This window comes from Sus scrofa, chromosome 6 (assembly GCF_054392235.1).
Source record: "Sus scrofa isolate SSC_HxYL_T2T_F1_AM1 chromosome 6, Sscrofa_HxYL_maternal_Yorkshire_Landrace_v2.0, whole genome shotgun sequence".
In the NCBI taxonomy this organism is placed as follows: Eukaryota; Metazoa; Chordata; class Mammalia; order Artiodactyla; family Suidae; genus Sus; species Sus scrofa.
This window is the reverse complement of record NC_139388.1, coordinates 9,336,798-9,356,721: the sequence shown is the minus strand read 5'-3', so window position 1 is coordinate 9,356,721 and position 19,924 is coordinate 9,336,798. Positions and strand designations below refer to the sequence as shown.

General features: G+C 44.7%; 1 long non-coding RNA gene across 1 annotated transcript; it reads left to right on the top strand.

The window, feature by feature from the left end:
* Nucleotides 1–8,028: 8,028 nt before the first annotated feature.
* LOC106510470 (uncharacterized) lies at nt 8,029–18,352 on the top strand. The gene is made up of 3 exons (XR_014805381.1): nt 8,029–8,201; nt 15,611–15,719; nt 15,825–18,352. It is a non-coding gene; the product is annotated as an uncharacterized LOC106510470 (long non-coding RNA).
* Nucleotides 18,353–19,924: the final 1,572 nt, after the last annotated feature.

Below are 19,924 nucleotides of genomic sequence, written 5' to 3'. Positions count from 1 at the left end.
TGTATTCGGCTCTGAAGAGAAGCCACAGATAATCTGGCCTCTACAAGCTCAGGCAGGATTTAACTCACGAGAAACAGTGGAAATAGAGTTTCCTCATCAGATCATTTGGACGAGTCTCTTCTCTGGCTCTTTTAGGCTTTTAATAAAAGTTGAATTGTAACTGCCTAAGAGTTGGGGCCACCCTCTCCTCTCCTGAAAGAGGCCTCTGCTGGGTGTTAAAATAGAGAATGTGGGAGTTCCCGTTGTGGCACAATGGGAGCATCTTGGGAGCGCCGAGCTACCGGTCAGATCCCTGGCCTGGCACAGTGGATTAAGGATCGGGTGTAGCCGCAGCTGTAGCTTAGGTCACAGCTAGGGCTGGGATCTGATCCCTGGCCTAGGAACTCCACAGGCTTCAGGGCAGCCAAAAGAAAAAATAGAGAAGGTGCATACTGACCTCCTGCGTGTGTATGTGTGTGTGTGTGTGGGTGTGTGTGTGTGGGTGGGTGTGTGTGTGTGTGTTTTAACCAGGGCAAGAAGATGGACAAAAATAACACAAAAGCATCACTTAGAACCTCGGATATCTCTGAAGAAGCACATGGTCCAGTCTTGCTGCCCCAAGTGGCCAACACAGCCATGTGGTCGGTACCAGCTTTGCAGAGTTAAAATAAAGAAAGCAAATATCTAAATATCCAGTATCATCACTGGGAGCTGGCCTCTGGGTCTCTGCCGACATCTAAACTGCTTCACATAACCTCCTGGCCTCTAAAAATAGATATTCTGTGGTACATATAATTTTTATAAGATGACTAACACAGGAATGCCCTTTGGGATAACTTAGTGTCTTAGTTTCTTTCTTTTCTCTCTATATTTATCTTCTCGTCACTGGTCTCTTTGTGTAAAAGTTAAACTGGAGACAAGGACCAAGAACATGCGCCAAGAAATTATTTATCTATTCCTCAAAGGGTCATCTTTTTTATCAACAGAAGAGAAGCCGATACTTTTAAAGGGGGGTAACGTGCTGGCCTTGGACCTATGTTGTATTTCTGTGTCTAAAAATCACTTTTTCATGTGAGGGGCCCATCGAATGCGGTTTCCAGCTCTCTCACAGATTCTCTGTTTTCTACGCAGCTGAATCAAAAACGAAAGGTCAAGGGATGGGCTCAAAAAAAAAAAAAAACTCCTCATATTAGAACTTGCTGCTTGAAATCCCTGTAATTAGGAATCTGGTCTTCTGGTGAATGACCAGCCCTAAACGCTTCAGCTGAATCAGACGTGCCCTCTCTGATGCGAGAAATAGACCCAGGAGAAGTGTGGGAAGAGCGCAGGCCATCTGCTCAGACGGCTCCAGTGCCCGTGGAGCGCAGAACCTGATCTTGCGTCCGCAGCTGAAGCTTCCAGAAACAGAGCAAGAAGGAAAAGGGACGGTGATCCGCTCCCCACGGGCTGTGACCTGTCCTTCCACGTGGGCCTGCAGCTCCGGCAACCTCGGGGCGGCCCCCTGGGTGATTAACTCTGCTCATGGGGACGTGGAGAAATGAATTTTCATATCCCAGAGTGTCCTCCCTTCAGAAGGAGCCTTCTCCCGCCTCCCCTGCCACCCACACAATGCCTGCTAAACCGGGTGCACTAGGTCAGGCCAGGCCACGGCCCCCGTCCACCTCCCCGGAGGAGAACGCAGGAAGAGAGGGGACATAAGACAGGGGAGGGATGGGCCAGGCGTGGGAAACGCAGGCAACCTGCTCTCCACACCCTCGGCTCACCTGGGGTCCTCGCTGCCACCCTCCTTATACCCTACTCTTATGTGCGCTCTCGGCCTCGAGATCCATTTTAAATGACAACCCTTGGAGGAAAGAGACCAGAATCAACTTGGGGAGGTGACCGGTTCAAAGACGGCTCTTGAAGTCCAACTGGACGACAGACAGAAAAGCTCTTATTCCTAAGCTTTGAAAGTGCATGTCATGTATGTCTTCCAATGAACACTGCATCCGAGGGGGATTTATTATTGTTATTTTTCTTTGAGTTAAAAGAAAAAGTTAAGTGCCGTGCATGCTGCTGCTTCTTTTTCTGTGTGTCCCCCTTTATCTCACCACTTTACCTTGTGGTTTTCCTCTTGGAAACCAAGGTGTCAGGCCAGTTGGGCACCTGGATTTAAAAGACTATGTCTCACTCTGAGAAAGTGCCAGAATGATTCCTGGAATGCAATGCTCCAAAACTAACTCAACTCTCATAACCACATAGGTTTTGATACATTACATGCAATGTCCTATATCCCTAAGACCTGCAATTTACAAAATACGGCCAATAGTGCTCACCTTCAAGATGAGTGACCAGTCACCAGCTCCTTTTCAGGTACTGTCTAAAAGGAGCCTACACCTGGAGGGAAAAAAATCAATCTGAGTCTAGGTTCTTCCATGGACAGTGGGCTGGCCTCTTAGTCTCTCCAGGCATCGGTTTTAATCTTCTCATCCACTGGTGATGATGGCAAGGACAGTGATGAAAATACAACCTGTTTCACAACACTGCTGTAAGGATGAGATGAATTACTCTTAAGGAACTTCTACTCTTGCTTCCAAGTCTGGCTCAAGGATTTTGACTTTCCAGAGTGAAGCCTTCCTTAATGTTAAATGCCACAGCATTCAACAGGAGCTCAGACAATACTACCCTGACTCTTAAAAGCTTCCACTCAGAAACACCACTAGCTATTCCCACTAGTATTTTATTGGTCCCACCAACTTAGGGGATCATGGTAACACCCAGAGGCATGTGGAAGTATTGTTAGGTCCAAGAGGGAAAGAAGAGCTGGAAATATGAGTGAGTATGGATAGTTCTCATATATTTATAGACAACATGCATTACTCATGAAGGCTTAGAGATGGCACCTGCTTCTTCTTCAGTTGAGCCATAGCCCCATGTGAGATGGTAACGAAAATCAAGATCATAAATGGAGTCATGGACAAAGTTTTGTGTTCATTATCTGCTTATACGCCTCTCTACCACAGCTGACAGTATTCCCAGAATCAAGATTATGTCCAACTCACCCATGGTTTTACATGCAAGGTACACAGTAGGTGCTCCATAAAGACATGCCAGATAAATGCACAGAAATGGACAGATAGATGATAGGCAGATAGATAGAAATAGATTACATATATATATATGTATGTATGTGTGTATATACATACATTTATATATAGAGAGAGATGATGGATAGATGGATAGATAAATGGGTAGTTGGATGGATAGACAGATGGATGGATGGATGGATAGACAGATAGATAGGTTAGATAGACAGACAGACAAATAGGATAGGAAAAATAAATAGAAGTCCCTTTTAAGCTATGAGACATCACAATCCTAGTGCCTTACTCAACTATGTAAGGCAGCTGTCACCAACACTGCCTTGAGTAGGCAATATACTTTTTATAAAACTTTGGCCCAGACAGAGTCTATGAAATTTCAGAGCATGGAATTCACTGCCAATTTCTGCCAGTCAACAACAGCAACAAAAAGCACATATTTCACAACGATGTTGGTAGGGAAACTTGTGTGTATCTGGACTTAGATTCACATGGGAGCAGACATTTGCATGAGTATGAGTGTGTGTGTGTGTGTGTGTGTGTGTGTGTGTGTACATGCACATGCACCCAGAGGCTCACCATGTCTGCACATCCATAAGATCCGGGGAAGACCGTGATCTCAACTTGCCAAATCAGCACATTTTATTAAATGATAAAGTGGGTCATTTGGTGAATCTATTCTCAGCTCAAATCCACTTTCAGCCAGCACAGAGTCACACTCAGACTCACTGCTCCAACTTGGTGAGGCTGCCCCAACAGATACATCCAAAGACGCCTTGATACCTGACAATGACATCAGCAGCCTCAACAGTCACTGGGTATTTACTGCACCCGGCATTCTGACGAGTGCTTTATATTCAAAATCATGTTTACTTTTCACAAGAATTCTAAAAGGAAGGTACTATTGCAAGGCCCGTTTTATAGCCAAGAACACTGGCCCCTCAGAAGATTAAGGTCATACAGCTGTAAATCAGTGGAGCTGGTCTACGAACTCAGCCAGATGGACACTCAAACCAGACTCACTGTCTCCATTCCCGGCCAAACCTGACCATAGATGGATGTCACTCTGGACTTTGCTCTGTAGCCCTCGGAACCCCATCCGTCTTTTTAAAGTACGCACAGGTTGTTGTTTGTGACGCATGGACTTGAGAACAGATGGCTCCCAGAAATTCTTCAGGTGCCATGAGATCTGCCACCTTGAAATGTCAGAGCTGCAAAATTCAAACCCAGGGGCCCTGGGTGCCAGGGAGACAGCTGGCACCCTTTTCACCCCAACGGATGAGGTCATAGATGTAATGTGAAACCTCTGAACCTGAGAATGACAGTCGCCATTGATTGAGCACCTTCTATATTTCAGGCCCTGAAGTGCAGGCTTATGGAAGGGCTCCAGATGCCACGTGACACAGATACCGTCTTAGCCCACTTCACAGGTGAGTTCACAGACTCTCAGGGAGATAAAACAACTTGAGTCCACGGTTAATGATCTGAAAAGTCAGCATCTGAGTCCCTCTCTGGCTACAATGAGTGAATTCTATTCAATGATCACTGTAGCATATACTAAAATTTTTCATAAATGTAATGAAAGAATTATGTCCCACTATAAGAATCAACAAATAGATCAAGGAAGTGAAATAATTTTGAAATACATTTCCCTGTGTGTGTGTTAAGTTAAAGCACAATAAAAGGTGCATCAAAATCAGTGGAGAAAGGAAGAGTTTTTTGACAAATGCTATTATAATTGATTATTTATGAAAATTCATCAGCTTTTCATATCAAATGACAAAATAAATTCATTTAGAATTTATTTAGAAAATAAATTCTAAATGGATTGAATATTTAAAAGTCAGATTCAAAATCATAAAAATGAAAGTATAGATGAAGCATTAACTGGAGAGAATGGAGACATACTTCTAAAAGTAAAAGCAAAGAAAGAATATTTAACCTTGAGTACAACACAAATATTTTACATATAAAAATATGAGTATACTTAAAAGGCAAGAGAGAAACATGGAAAATTTTTTGCTACAAATATGACACAGGGTTAAAACACAATATATAAAGAGCTATGAGAAATCAACAAGGAAAGCAACAATCACATAAAATGGAAAAAAGTGAGGAAAGGAAGGAAAAGAACAAAGAATTCATAGAAGGAGGAATAAAAATGGCTATAAATAAAACAAGAAAAAATATTAAGAGTAAACAGAAAATATTATATGTAAAAATACTACACCATATATCATATGTAATATAAAGATATTAAAACATCAAGATATTATATATCACTATCAATTAAAGTTCTACAAAATGATCTAATAAGGTAGTTACAGTGAAACCAGCTGTGTCTTTCAGCGTTTGTTATAGTATAAACTAGTTCCATCTTTCTAGAAAGTAATTCTTTTGAGTATTACATTTTAAAATCACGGTTTAACAAATACCTCCACTGGCTAGCATTTATAGTAAAGAAATAATCAGAGGTTCCAACAAAGATTCACATATAAATATGTTCAATGCAGTGTTATCTGCAATAGGAAATAAATGGAGGCAACATAAATATTCGATAATAATTTGATGATTAAATTGTTTTGTTCAAAAAGTAAAATATTCATCAGACTTGCAAAAAATGATTTTTGGACAAAGTCAATTTTACAGAGCCTATCACTAAGTAGAAAAATACTTCCAGGTGTGCATACAGGATACAAACACTCAAAAATCGTCTGCAACAGCAAACATTCTCCAAAGTAATAATAGTAATTTTTCTCTGATGGGATTATTAGCAATTTTTGCTTTTTCTTTTTCTTTTTTTTTGGCTTTTTTCCTAAGTATTAGACTATATTATTTCTGTAATTAAAAAAAAAAAGTTTAAGTACACACCACCAGATCAATCTCTCCCGGGGGCCACTACTGGGAGAGGCTCCCATTGTAAAGCTATTGTTGCTACAGGTTAGGAATTGAGACTGAAGCCCTAGGGCCACTGCCAAAAGGACCCTGATGGCCACTAGGCAGGTGGAGCACTAGAGGTTGTCCAGGAATGTCGGGGGTGGGGGATTATCAGACAGCACAGAATACAGCATCTCCACATCACCCCCAGAGAGGGCATCTCCAGAGAGGACTAGCTTACCATTCAGGCAGCAGTACTACTTCCCCAGCCCTGAGCTCTGGCCTTCCTGGTTACAGGCAGAATCACAAGAACCAAACAATCCAGATAACAATCTACCAACCACTCAACCTCGGAGTAAAATCAGTTGCTCTGAGCCCAAAGGTATGCACATGCCAAAGGACTGCTGGCTGCCTAACAAGAAAACTGGCTGGGGGGCTGGGTCAGCACCTTGTGGGGTCCCTTCTGCCATCACCCCAACCATCTTCAACAGCTGCCCAGTGCCCATGGTGAGCTCCCTGGCAGCTGCTGTGGAAAAATGGACACCTTGCTGGGTGTCTGCTTTCCTGGCACCACAGAGACAGGAGCATGACCTGGTGAGGTCCCAACCAGGTGATTGTTGTTGATGGACTTTTTCACAGCCCAGACTGGAAAGAAACAACTGTGCATCTAACTATGAGCCCTGGACCCCAGGGTTCACTGCAGCACTATTCACAACAGCCAAGACACGGAAGCAACCTAAATGTCCATCTACAGAAGGACGGATAAAGAAGATGTGGTACATATATAAAAAGGACTATTAGCCATCAAAAGAATGAGATAATGCCATGTGCAGCAACACAGATGGACCTAGAGATTATCACACGAAGCGAGGTCAAAAAGAGCAAGGCAAACACCATGTGATATCACTTATATGTGGAACCTAAAATACGACCCAAATGAACATACCTACGAAACAGAAACATAGGCACAGAAAACAGACTTGTGATTGCCAGGGGTGGGGGTGGGTAGGGATGGATGGAGAGTTTGGGATTAGCAGATACAAACTATTAAGTATTGGATGGATTAAGAAACCAGGTCCTACTGCACAGCACAGGGAACCAGATTCAATATCCTGCGATAAATCATAATGGAAAAGAATGTATATACACACATAAAACTGAATCACTTTGCTGTACACCAGAAATTAACACAATGTTGCAAATCAACGATACTTCAATAAAATAAGATGCACATGACTAGGGGCATCAAAACCAATCATTTTCTGTTGCACGTAGGCAAGAGCGGCTCTCTTAGGACAGTTGGGAGAAGTCAAGATGTTGGTCCATGGGAGAATTGAGCATAATCAAGGTTGGCTGCTACTACTAGTAGTACTACTACAATTGCTAGTACCATTACCACCACTACTACTTTAGTACTGCAAGTATCAACTACCGGTGTTATTACTGCACTGCTACTACTCCTGTTGGTGTAGTACCACACCACCACTAATACTATCATGATTGCTGCTGCTACTGTGACTGCTACTATTACTGCTATCACTACTGCACTGGCTGTTACTACCACCACTGTTGTTACTGCTGTGACTGCTACTACTGTGACTCCAAAAAGCCCACGTGCACTGACTGCTACCACACATTCCCGAACTGGGGGCAATAATCCTGATTCGAATTACTCTGCCTCACCTCCAAAAGCTCTCTCCCAACTGGCAGACGATGCACACTAGGTGCAGAAAACACCTGCACCCATGGTTCAAGTCCTTGTGGAGTGAAGCAATAATGCCAAGAGCTGGGAGAAGGCCTTGCTGGGCCCTGGCAGGGACTCTAGGTCCATTGCTACCTCAGCGCCACCCCAACACTGTCACACAAGAACGACTCTCTTTTTCAGGAAGAGGAAACCCAGGCTTCACTGATAATACGACAGGCTCACGTTTACACTGCAGGTGAACGACAGGCCTGAATTCAAACAAAGCACTACCAGTGCTCCTGGCATCCCTAAGCTACTAGGATTTTATATAATGAGAAAAGAGCTTCAGGGCTGGCCCGGGCCAGCGTCCTGGTGGCATGTGATAGGCTGGCTCCTCCCAGTTCTCCTGACTCCAGGCACTGCTGCCTTTCGGTGACCACGCATGACAGTTCACACAGCCAGTGGCCGGTCAGTGGTGGGCACTGGGCTCCCAGAAGGATGCCAGTCCAGGAACACCCAATGGGCCCTCGGCGCTCTGGGGAGGTGCTGCGATGCTGGTGGCCAGGAAGGCAAACAGGAAGGTGGGTTCCCGGGCCTGCAAGGGCCTCTCGCTAGCTGGGCCTGGTGTCCCCAAGGCCCCCAGTGTGTGTTATTTTTGGACAGGGCCACGTGATGAGTAAGTGCCTGTTGGATTAGATAGAGTCAAGGCCAGCCTCCCGACTGGCGTCGTCCAAGCGGCTGGGGTCAGTGGCTCCGGGTTGGGGCCTATGGCAAGGCTCCAGATCACACCTCCCCCACTGCCCCCAGAGCCTCCGTGGCCCACGGACAACAAAGGGAAGCAGTCCGAGAAAGAGGGAACTGCTTTCCCACCCTGCAGGCCAAGCGCTCCAGGCTGTGCGCACGGGTCCAGTCTCGTGACTGTGGCAAAGCTGCTCGGGCCCCGGGGCAACTCGCAAGCTGGGACTTTCTGGGGCCTGTGCTCTGAGGGGTCAACCGGGTTTCCTGGGCTGGAAGGGCTTAGCTTCCTTCCCTTTTGGGACTCACACCTCAGCCCCGTGGCAGTCGATGACACTGCCCTTGGCCTTGGTTAATCTGGAGTCGCCATGGCAAGCAGATCATGAGAGGCTTCGTGAGGAGTTCAAGGTGCTTGTTTCTAAGTGATTTAGACCCTGAATGGTCTTTACATCATACTTTGGCAGAAGCTTGCCTATAAAAGAAAAGACACCATCCCTTTCTATGACGTTTCAGCCTTTGGGGCCTGCATGTGTTTTATGTCTGATCTTACATCTCTCTGTCTTCCTCTCTCTTGCAACCATGGAGGCAATAAAAATCAAATGTTAAGATTTTTTACAAAAACTTATTATAGTTTATTCACATTGGTCTTTCCATTTCTGCCAAGTGACCCAATCATACATATACATACACTCTTTTTCTCATACTGTCTTTTGTCATGTTCTATCACAAGTGATTGGCTATAGTTCCCTGTGCTGTATATTCAGACCTCAATGTTTATCCATTCTAAATGTAGTTGTTTGCATCTACTAACCCCAAATTCCCAGGCCATCCCACTCCCTCCCCCGCCCCCTTGGCAATAAATCTGCTCTCCATGTCTGTGAGTCTGTCTCTGTTCTGTAGGTAGGTTCACCTGTGCCATATTTTAGATTTCACATATCAGTGATATCATGTGGTATCTGTCTTGCTGTGACTTACTTTACTGAGTATGTCTAGTTCCAACCAAGTTGCTGCAAATGGCATTATTTTGTTCTTTTTTATGGCTGAGTAGTATTCCATTGTGTATATGTACCACATCTTAAGATTGTTTTTAAGCAGAACCATGTCACTTTGAATTGTGCATTCCACTGGACAAAGTTATTCAGCTGATAATGTGTTACAACCCTTAACAACGTAATGAAAGAATATTCTTCCCAAGCTTTTAAAAGAGGGCAAGAGACAAACACAGTCTGGCCCAAACTACTGTTTCCCACAAGCAACACTGCCCTAGCAGAGTCACTTTCTGATTCTTGTTTTCCTCTTGTGTATAAAATGGGAATGGTACCTATGCTGAGGCTTTGATGCTAAGATGACAAGGGGTGGAGAACAAAGTGTTTACATTGGACCCCAAGGAGAAGGATGCTCACCCAAAGAGTGGGTATTGTCAAGGAGGCAACACCACTTCCCCAGGACTCCCTTCTCTCTCTGCTCCACTGTGGGCAGGAGAGGAAGGCATGGCACTGAGCAGGGCTTCTCTGTCTCCATGTCCCATCTTCTGGGCTGTTAGGACATGGCAACCCTCAGGTTTGGCCAAGTTTCAATGCTAAGCGTAGAGCTGAGCAATTTCCAGGCCCTCTCTTCTTCCACCAACACATGAAGCCACACCAAGACCCTCCATTGTGGAATCTTGGACTAAAAGGTGGGGAGAAGTTTGTAAAGATAAGTTTTTAAAGGCACATGGCAAATGGTAAGATGTGGCCAACCAGAGAAAAAGATAAGATTGGATATAAAATTAAAAAGCATGTACAAAAATAAGAGGAATAATTCTTTTGTGCTATCAATATAATATGAACAGTACTGAAAATGGCTTTTTAAATTTAAGTTTAAGCCAGAAGACCTAAATATTTCTCCAAGGAAGATACACTGATGGTCAACATATAAAGATGCTCAAAATTGCTAATTATGAGAGAAATGCAAATCAAAACTACACTGAGATGCCACCTCACACCATCAGAATGGCTATCATCAAATAAGAAATAAATGCTAAAGAGGTATGGAGAAAAGGGAACCCTCTTAGACTGTTGACAGGAATGTAAAGTGATACACACACTATGGAGAGCAGTATGGAGGTTCCTTAAAAAACTAAAAATCTAGCAATCTCACCCCTTGACATGCATCTGGAAGAAACTCTAATTCGAAAAGATACATGAACCCTAATGTTAATAGCAGCACTAGTGACAAAAGCCAAGACATGGAAGCAATCTAAATGTCCATCAACAGATAAATGGATAAAGAAGTTGTGATACATATATACAGTGGAATATTACTCAGCCATAAAAAGGAATGAAATAATGTCATATGCAGCAACATGGATGGACCTAGATATTATCATACTAAGTGAAGTAAGTTAAACAGAGAAAGACAAATGTCATGTGATATCACCTATATGTAGAATCTAAAAAAAAAGATACAAATAAACTTAATTAAAAAACAGAAATATATTCACAGACATTGAGGGCAAACTTATGGTTACTAAAGGGGAAGGAGAAAGGGATAAAGTAGGAATTTGGAATCAACAGATACACACTACAGAGGAGTTCCCACCATGGCTCAGCAGAAAAGAATCTGACTAGTATCCATGAATATGCAGGTTCGATCCCTGGCCTCGCTCAATGGGTTAAAAATCCAGTGTTGGCATGAGCTGTGGTGTAAGTCGCAGACGTGGCTCAGATCCTGCGTTGCTGTGGCTGTGGTAGGCCAGCAGCTATAGCTCCGATTGGACCCCTAGCCTGGGAACTTCCATATGCCACAGGCACGGCTCTAAGAAGACAAAAAAATAAATAAGTAAAAATACAATACAATAAAATAAAATAGATAACCAACAAGGACCTACTATATGGCATAGAGAACTACATTCAGGATCTTGCGATAACCTAAAATGGAAAAGAGTCGGAAAAAGAATATATATATTTTACACATATATATAATATATATAACTCAATCACTTTGCCATACACCTGAAACCAACACAACATTGTAAATTTACTTTTTTTTTAAAGAGCATATACAAAAATAAGTAGACTAGCACTCTGTGTTATTCAATATAGCAAGCATTAGTTGTATATGATGATTTAAATTTAAGTTATATACAGACTTGTGGGTGCCAAAAGGGAGTGGGGAAGGAGTTGGACAGATGGGGAGTTGAGATTAGTAGATTCAAACTCTTACATTTAGAACAGATAAGCAATGAGGTCCTACTGTACAGCACGGGGAACTGCATAGAGGCTCTTAGGATAGACCTTTCTTATGACAGAAGATAATATAAGAAAGGGAATGTATGTGTATATATGACTGGGTCACTTTCCCATATAGCAGAAATTGGTACAACATTGTAAATCAGCTGTACTTTAATAAAAAATTAAAAAATAATTTTTTTTTTTTAGGGCTGCACCTGCAGCATGTAGAAGTTCCCAGACTAGGGGGGTCTAATCAGAGCTGCAGCTGCCACCCTATGCCACAGCCACAGCCACGCAGGATCCAAGCCACGTCTGCAACCTACACCACAGCTCAGGGCAACACCAGACCCTTAACCCAGTGAGCGAGACCAGGGATAGTACCTGCATCCTCATGGTTCCTAGTTGGATTTCTTTCTGCTGAACCACGATAAGAACTCCAAAAAATAAATAAATTTAAGTTAACGAAAGCTAGCTGAAATGGAAGATTCGGCGCTTCTGTCACTCTAGCCTTATTTCAAGTGCACGTGGCTGGTGGCTACTGCAGTGGGCAGCACAAATATACATTTCCATTGCCAGAGAAAGTTCTACTGGACATGCTGATTTAGAGGACATGCGGAGTGATTTCAGAGTGTTATTTTCCTAAATGATATTCCATCCTTATTTTTTCCTATAAAAACTTAAATATCAACAGGCATTTGATATTTTGCGTATTCGTCAACATCATACGTTCATGCTGTTCCTATGTGCAAACTGGCCGATGTCATCATATCACCATCACCTCCAAGTGGCAAACCTGACGTTACAGAATGAAGAGCCAAGCTAAGGGAGACTGATATGCTTGCGTATTTTTCACACTGGCCAGAGCAGAGATGCGTCCCACAAAGGCCCAAGGCCGTGCTGCTTGAGCTCAAACCACCTTGGGCCAGGGACCTCTGGCTCCCTGAGAGCAGGACAGTATCTCTCATCACGTCCCACGAGGCCATGGGGCGTGCGTACGTTTCTGTGGTTTGCCTGTTTCCTCGTAAACCCCTAGGATATTAAACAGAGGGTCTTGCGAGTCTTTCCCTCCAGGGCTTTAAATTCCATCTTTAAACAGGGCGGGGTTGGGAGGAAGAAAGTAAGCCTGGAACAAGAAAGGCGTACAGAACAGAAGTGACAACTGGCACTGGGACATTCAGAGCCACGGTGGACCTCCAATGCTAGCACATCAAACGTGGAGAAGAGATGTATTTGGTTAAAGTGGAGAACGCAGTGCTGGACCAGCTGCATCCCTCTCGAGGCCCACAAGATGACAGTTCGAGACCCTTCACTCAAACATCATCCCGCGTGTCAGAAAATGGATGCAGAGCATGGAGGCAGGTGTGGCACCCTTCTGAGCAAGGAGCCGCGGCTGCACGGACACATCGCACGCCCATAAAGCCGGTTCTGATGCCAAAGGTGTGAATTTTCCACAAACCGCCCAAGGGGACAAGTGATTCCAGAAGATAATGTTCCAAGATCTACTGGAAATCTATAGATAAAATATATAAATATCTACCAATATCATCAAAGGGTTAAGGAGACTGAACAAACCTTAACATCCAATCTCATTAGGTAAAAAGCCAAAAAAAAAAAAAGTCTTATCATTGTGAGCACACAGTTATGGCTACCTTAGTGTAAGATAATGTGAGATATCTTATTTTAAATGTTTACCATGCAGTAACTTGGATGAAAATCAAAATCAGCCAAAGAATTATTTTTTCCCACTCAGAGTGGGCTCTAACAGACTCAATCCTGAAAACCACCACGGAAAATAAGCTTCTCATCACATACCATAATTGACACCCGTTTCTGTATGGATTGGGGTGACCTGGGATGAAATGAGGGCTCGAAAATTTCAGCATCTTTGAAAAATGCCACTCAAGTGATCATGTTTAAGGTTCCCAGGAGGGGAGTCTATCTTTATGGAAACTTCTACAAATTAAAACAATCCCATTTCACGTAAGACCAGGATGGAGCTAAAAGAAGCAACTGGCTTTAGATGAGGACATAGGATCAAATTTTCACAAGCACTGGAAGAAGGTGTCCATCCATGTTTCATCTTTGATTTTATTGCTGACCTCAAGCAGCAGCATCATGCAGCCAAGAGAAAGATGGGCATTGGGGGTCTGGCCCTAAAAGTAACATTCACATGACTGTACACTTTTGAAACGGAGTAAATATTGCTGAATGTGGGAAAAAGGAAAGCCAGCCTCTGCTGGTCACCAGCTGTGGGAACTTGAGCAAGTTACTTTCTCTTTCTGACTCAGTTTCTTCCTCTGTAAAATGGGTGGAATGAGGACCTGCCTCAGGTGTATGGACTAAAGGGAAAAGGCACATAATATATGAAATACAGATAATAATACTATATTGTAATTATGTATGTGATAATTATTGTTACAATGACAACCATATTATAATATATAAATGTATCGAAGTAACATGCAGTACAACTTAAATTTACACAATGTTACCTGTCGAACTCATCCAAAAAAAACTGTAAACTTAACCTGACAACTGATCAATTATTAATATTCTCATTGGAAGTTACAGTGGAGAGGATGGACTTACATGACATTTATAAGCTGGAAATTAACAAGGCATCTAAATATGGGGGACAGGGGGTTCCTGCTGTAGCTCAGCTGTAATGAATCCAACTAGTATCTATGAGGACACGGGTTCAATCCCTGGCCTCGCTCAGTGGGTTAAGGATCTGGCGTTGCCGTGAGCTGTGGTGTAGGTCGCAGACACGGCTCGGATCCCACGCTGCTGTGGCTGTGGTGTGGGCTGGCAGCTGCAGCTCTGATTTGACCCCTAACCTGGGGACCTCCATATACTGCAGGTGTGGCCCTAAAAGACAAAAATAAATAAATAAATACAGGGAATAAGATTTTCCAAGCTCAGACATTGGGACATATGATTTGACAACTGCAAGTTCCATTACGGGGGCAAAGAAGCAGTTTCAATTCATATCTATGTTGGGAAATACAGGACATGTGACTGCATAGGACATGAGCAGCAGCCCAAAGTTTTTTTGTTTTTTTTTGTTGTTGTTGTTTTTTTTTAAGTTTCTTTCTGAAATAAGGTATCTATTACTTCAGGTGAAGGCAATGAGAAAGAGAGATACACAGAGACCTGGTCACTCAGAAGCATTCTTCACACACACATACACCCCCCGCCCCACTCACACTTGTGTGAGTATACTTATATATACTTAGAAATATCTTTGGTGAAAACAAATTCTAAAATAAATGAAATATCATATTCTATATACTGCTGTACAGATGCAAAAAAAATGCCCTTTCTGAAACTGATATAACCTAATTTGTGCAAAAGAGTATTTAAAATTCATCAGATATTATTGCTCTAGGTCCCCAAAGAATTCTGTTGCTGGGGTCCACTGGATTTTATATTAAAAAAATGGCTGTTTATATATAAGAAGGATGTTTTATATATAGATAAATCCTGGAAACCACATAAAAGTGAGGTGGGTGTTGGGTGTTTGCCTACAACTGATGCTTTCTCTCCTCTCTGTCCCACTCCAGACTCTCTATTTGGGTTTAACAATTATTTGTGTGTGTTACATGCACACACACACACACTCAAAAGCATGAGTATCTTGTCTGTGTGTATTATCATACACACATACAGTTCATTATCTCGTTTCCTGAATACATTCCTAAAGCACAGGCTCAGGAAAGACACAAGTTTACAAAAAAACCAGGATCCGTTGCTTTAATAAATACACCACAGATTTGATATACTGGTTGTTTTCTTTTTTAGACTTGATTTATCTGTCACTTTCTTTCCAAATTTGATTTATTGGTCAATTTCTTTTCAAGATTTGATTTATTGGCCAATTTCTCTTCAAGATTTGATTAAAACACATTACATAAGTCTTTTCAGATCCATTTCTAAATATCATATATATTTCTAAATATGGATGCTTAAAGGCTTTATTCATAAATGTTCCTGATTGATGCCTGTTTTTTCATTAGGTTTTTTTTTTTTTTTTTAAACTGCAGGTAGTCATTTATTCTGTAATCCGAATCAGCATAAACACACCATAAAGTCCAAGTGTGTAATGAATTACATCTCAGATTCACTGAGAAAAGAAGCTTAAGATATAACGAGGTAAGAACAGCTTGTATGTGTTACGGGGGGGGCGGGGTGAGCAGATGTAGGTTGGCTGATCTTCAGTCTCTGGATTTATAGATGCGTTATAAAACACTTCCACAGGAAAACCTTCTACGATGATATCTCCAGTGGCCAATAATTAGACTGTGGGCTACATGGACGGCCTTGAAGATGGAGCATCTTGTATCAACCTGGTGAACATTTTCTTTTACCGGACTCGCGGAGTTCTGTTCCTTTTGTCTCTTTGGCGCTTCTCTGCAGACTTCCCAAGGAGCCACTGGCTTAGTACCCTGCCCACCAGACTCATGGACTCATGACAAGAGAGCGCAGCAGGATCCTGGGATGCTGGGTGCCCGAGGGAGGGTGACCCACACCCCGGAAGTTAGGCAGCAGCATGGCACAGCTGTGCCTGAGAGCCCAGAGCCTTATGCCTGCTTCCTGCTGGCGGCCCTTAACCTCCTCTGGCTAAGAAGGATGTCCACTCACTAGTGACCAGCCAGTGTGCACCTCTGGGAGGGTGGGATGTGGGGACTGGATTCGCCCACATCAGCAAATCTTCTCCAGAAAAGAAAGAGCCTCTGTTCCCTCCCCACCCGGAGACCAAGACTGCTGACCTTATTTCTTCATCTGTGAAATAAGAAGCGTCTTACCTACTGTGGAAGGTGGTTGGAAGGATGAAATGAGCAAAGGGATGCAAAGTGCTGAGCCCAGGTTTCGGCGATGGTAGTTGCTGGCATCTATTTCAAAGGAGGGTGGGGATTCACCGCACAGAGCAGCGAGAGAGCGCCGGGTGGCATTTCGGGAGAAATCCCGGTGTGCCTGGTACAGGGAGAGTGGCTGATGTTTCATGAGCTCAGTGACCAGAACCATGCGGTCAGGTCATTCCCTAGACGCTCCCCCACGGACAGCTGGGTCTGCTCGCACCAGCAGGGCCAGACTCCACTCCACGCTGAGGCTGAGCCCCCCTTTAGCACAGCCTTCTTTATGATGAGAAAGCCATAAGACAGAGCCTGTGAGAGCATGCAGAAGCCCTAAGTTACACAATTATTTCAGGTCATCAATGTCAAAGTTAAGGTGAGAAACTTGTGTGCCTTTAGCAAGGACCGGACTTAATTGATTCTCTACCTAGTCCTTGGCGTGGCCAGCAAAGCCCAGCTTTAATTACACTGGCCACGTCCCCAGGGTGGAAACCTCCCTTTTAGGTTGACACGCCTCGGAAAGCAATCCTCTGTGGTTCCATTTTGTCTCTCTGAAGCCTGACACCGATGTGGGTCATCTTGCAGCATCTGAAAAAAGTGCCACAGCCAACACATTGGCTGCAAAGGCAAGAAGGAGTCACCTCATCTTAGCAGATCTGAATTCCACTAACATAGAAGGTTAAAGACCGTTGCCCTCTTGGAGCTCCCGCTGTGGCACAGTGGGTTAAGGATCCAGGATTGCCGTGGTTGTGGCATAGGTGTCAGCTGTGGCTGGGATTTGATCCCTGGCCTGGAAACTTCCATATGCCACAGGTGTGGCCAAAAAAGACCAAACAAACAAACAAAGACTACTGCCCTCTCTGCAGAATCTACAGATGAAATGCCATTTCCATGACGGGGCCTTAGAGTGGGATGATTCCATAGATCAAAGTGGACCCATGAAAACAACTGCAAGGAAAGCCACCTCCTAAATGGGTCCACTTCAAGAGCATAACCTGCAAGGAGCGGAGTTGCCAGAAAGGAGCATCCTGGCCAATACGGATGCAGCATGAAGGGAGCCGACAAGCTCCTCCCACCAGTGATGCTCCACCCCTTCCCTCCACTCCCAGCCACCTTGGCTTTTCCTGCACCTGTTCTGCTCCCCCAAACTTTGACACTCCACGAGGGTGGTGCCGAGAGCTCTGCTGCCCACCGCTATGTCCACATGCTGGACCCTGCCCGGTGTTTGACGCACATGCTGGCCGGCTGGCTGGGGACCATTATCTGAAATTAACTTTAAGGTTATGACCCAAGAAAGAGTGTGCAGGGAACAAGAAGAAAAAGAGAAGTGATTATGAAGATCTGCAGGGGGGAGGTGAGGGGGGAGGAGGCAGAAAGAAACTCCCCACTCCCCATGCCTTCCCGTCCAGCTCCTGCTCGGCTCCCAACACTGGGTCAGCAGAGTAACCATTACTTCCGGCTCTCGCGTCCCACGACAAAGTCCCGCGAGATCTCACAATGCGGCAGCTCCCCACGTGGCCCTCGAGGCTGGACCCTCTGGGCTGCACGGGCACGTGGCTGAGCCTTGTCGCTGGCCAGAAGTAGACAGCTTGAGTCAGGGGCTACTGCAGGCAGATGAGATTAGCCTCCTTGGCCTGAGGTCAAGTCTGAAACAGCAAACTCCCCTCCTACTGTCTTTGCGAGTCTCCACTGGCTGTGCCCACTGGGTGGAACTGGCCCAGGCTGGGCAGATTAGCCATGTATACCCTCCATGCGGGGGGGGGGGGGGGGGGGAGAGACAGAGTCTCTATTGTTATTTGCTAAAGTCTCGGGTACATGTTAAGATGCTTTCTGTGCATGGGTTCCCAGCCAATTATAAAGGAGACAGCCACCCACAGGGCACTGGGAGTGGCCGTGAAGGCTCAAGAAATAACCTCTTTCGGCTGAAGGTCACCCCTGGAACTATGGCACTGGAGGCACCACGGGCTGTTTCTACCCTGACAGGGGCCATGGCACTGTGAGAAGACCCTGTGGCCCTACACACAGCAGGGCTAAGAGCACGAACATCCACACGCAAAATTCCACTCCGGAACCCGCACAGCAGGGAGCCGCAGAGACCCTTTAAAGATCTAGCCCAGTCCCCTCTCCCAAGGAACCGTGTCCTCACTCTCCCAAATGCATCAGTTACCCAAGGAAGAGACCACTTTACAGGTGCTGGATCTCCAGCCAAGATTCGCCCACCCCACCCCGCCTCCACCTTGCCCTCTGACTATGGGCAGCATCCGTGGTCCTTGAGTGGGCTTCTTTTCCTCTCCATCCAGGCAAAGGGCAGCCAGTGTGTCATTTCTGGTTTTGAAACAGGTTCATGTATAACGGTTTTCTCATTCACACTTTCTCCCCCTCCTTCTGGTACTTTTTTCATCATGGGAGTGCACCCCTTGTGGTCCCTTAGAGATGTCGCAGGGGCCCCATCAAGCTTGGGTCCAGTCCTCCTGTTTTTCATGAGATTCCCAAAGTGGCCCTGACTGTTACAAGCGAGAACATGGACTTTGCTGTCTCTGGGATATCTTGAAACTGAGGTCCCATCCCTCACTCCCTGGCTTGAAGCTGCAGCCCTGTGCTGTAACCCTCCTTCACGGACCACCCAGTGGGGGCGCAGAGCAAGAGTCAGCAAACCATAGTCCTGGGGCCAGATCCCCTCACTGCCTGTTTTTGTACAGCCCAAGAGCCAGAATGGTTTTAACAAGTTAAGTGGGTTTCTTGGGGGGAGGAGTTGTTTGTTGTTGTTGTTTTAGACTTTTTGACTGTGTCCATGACATGCAGAAGTTTCCAGACCAGGGATAAAACACAACCCGTGCTACAGCAGTAACCAGAGTGACAGCAGTGACAATACTGGATCCTTAACCTGCTGAGCCATCAGGAAACTCCCATGTTTGAGGGTTGTTTTTTTTTAAATCCAAAAGATAATATTTTGTGACACATGAAAAGTACATGAAGGTCAAACTTGTGTCTGAAATAAAATATTATCTATACCATGCCCATTCATTGACATATCCAGGGCTGGTTTCTCACTCCAGAAGCAGAGCTGAGGAGCTGCCACAGAGCCAGCTGCAAACATTTCCCATCTGGCTGTTTGCAGAAAAAATGTGCCGACTCCTGGTCAGGATGGGGCCTTGTTCTACTTCTGCTTCCTGCTTCTACCCAGCTTTGCTGCTGTCTTTTCTATATACAGAGATTGTAAGGAAGATACATCTTTAAAATGTTGGTAGGGTAAAACTCACTCTGCTTCGCTTGGTACAAAGACCTGAGACCTACCTGCTCTAAGACACACCTGGCGCAACCAGATGGCCCCTCTGCCACACCCTGCTTTCCGGAGAAACAGAAGTGCGGGCCGTCTGGCAAAATGCGTGGTTCCCTCGAGCCTTTGCACCTGTTGCTCTCGCATCAGAAACCCCTCTCTGACTGCCTGGGGAATTCTTATCCTTCCCTAAGACTATTTCAAGTCTTACCTCTTTCGTAACACTT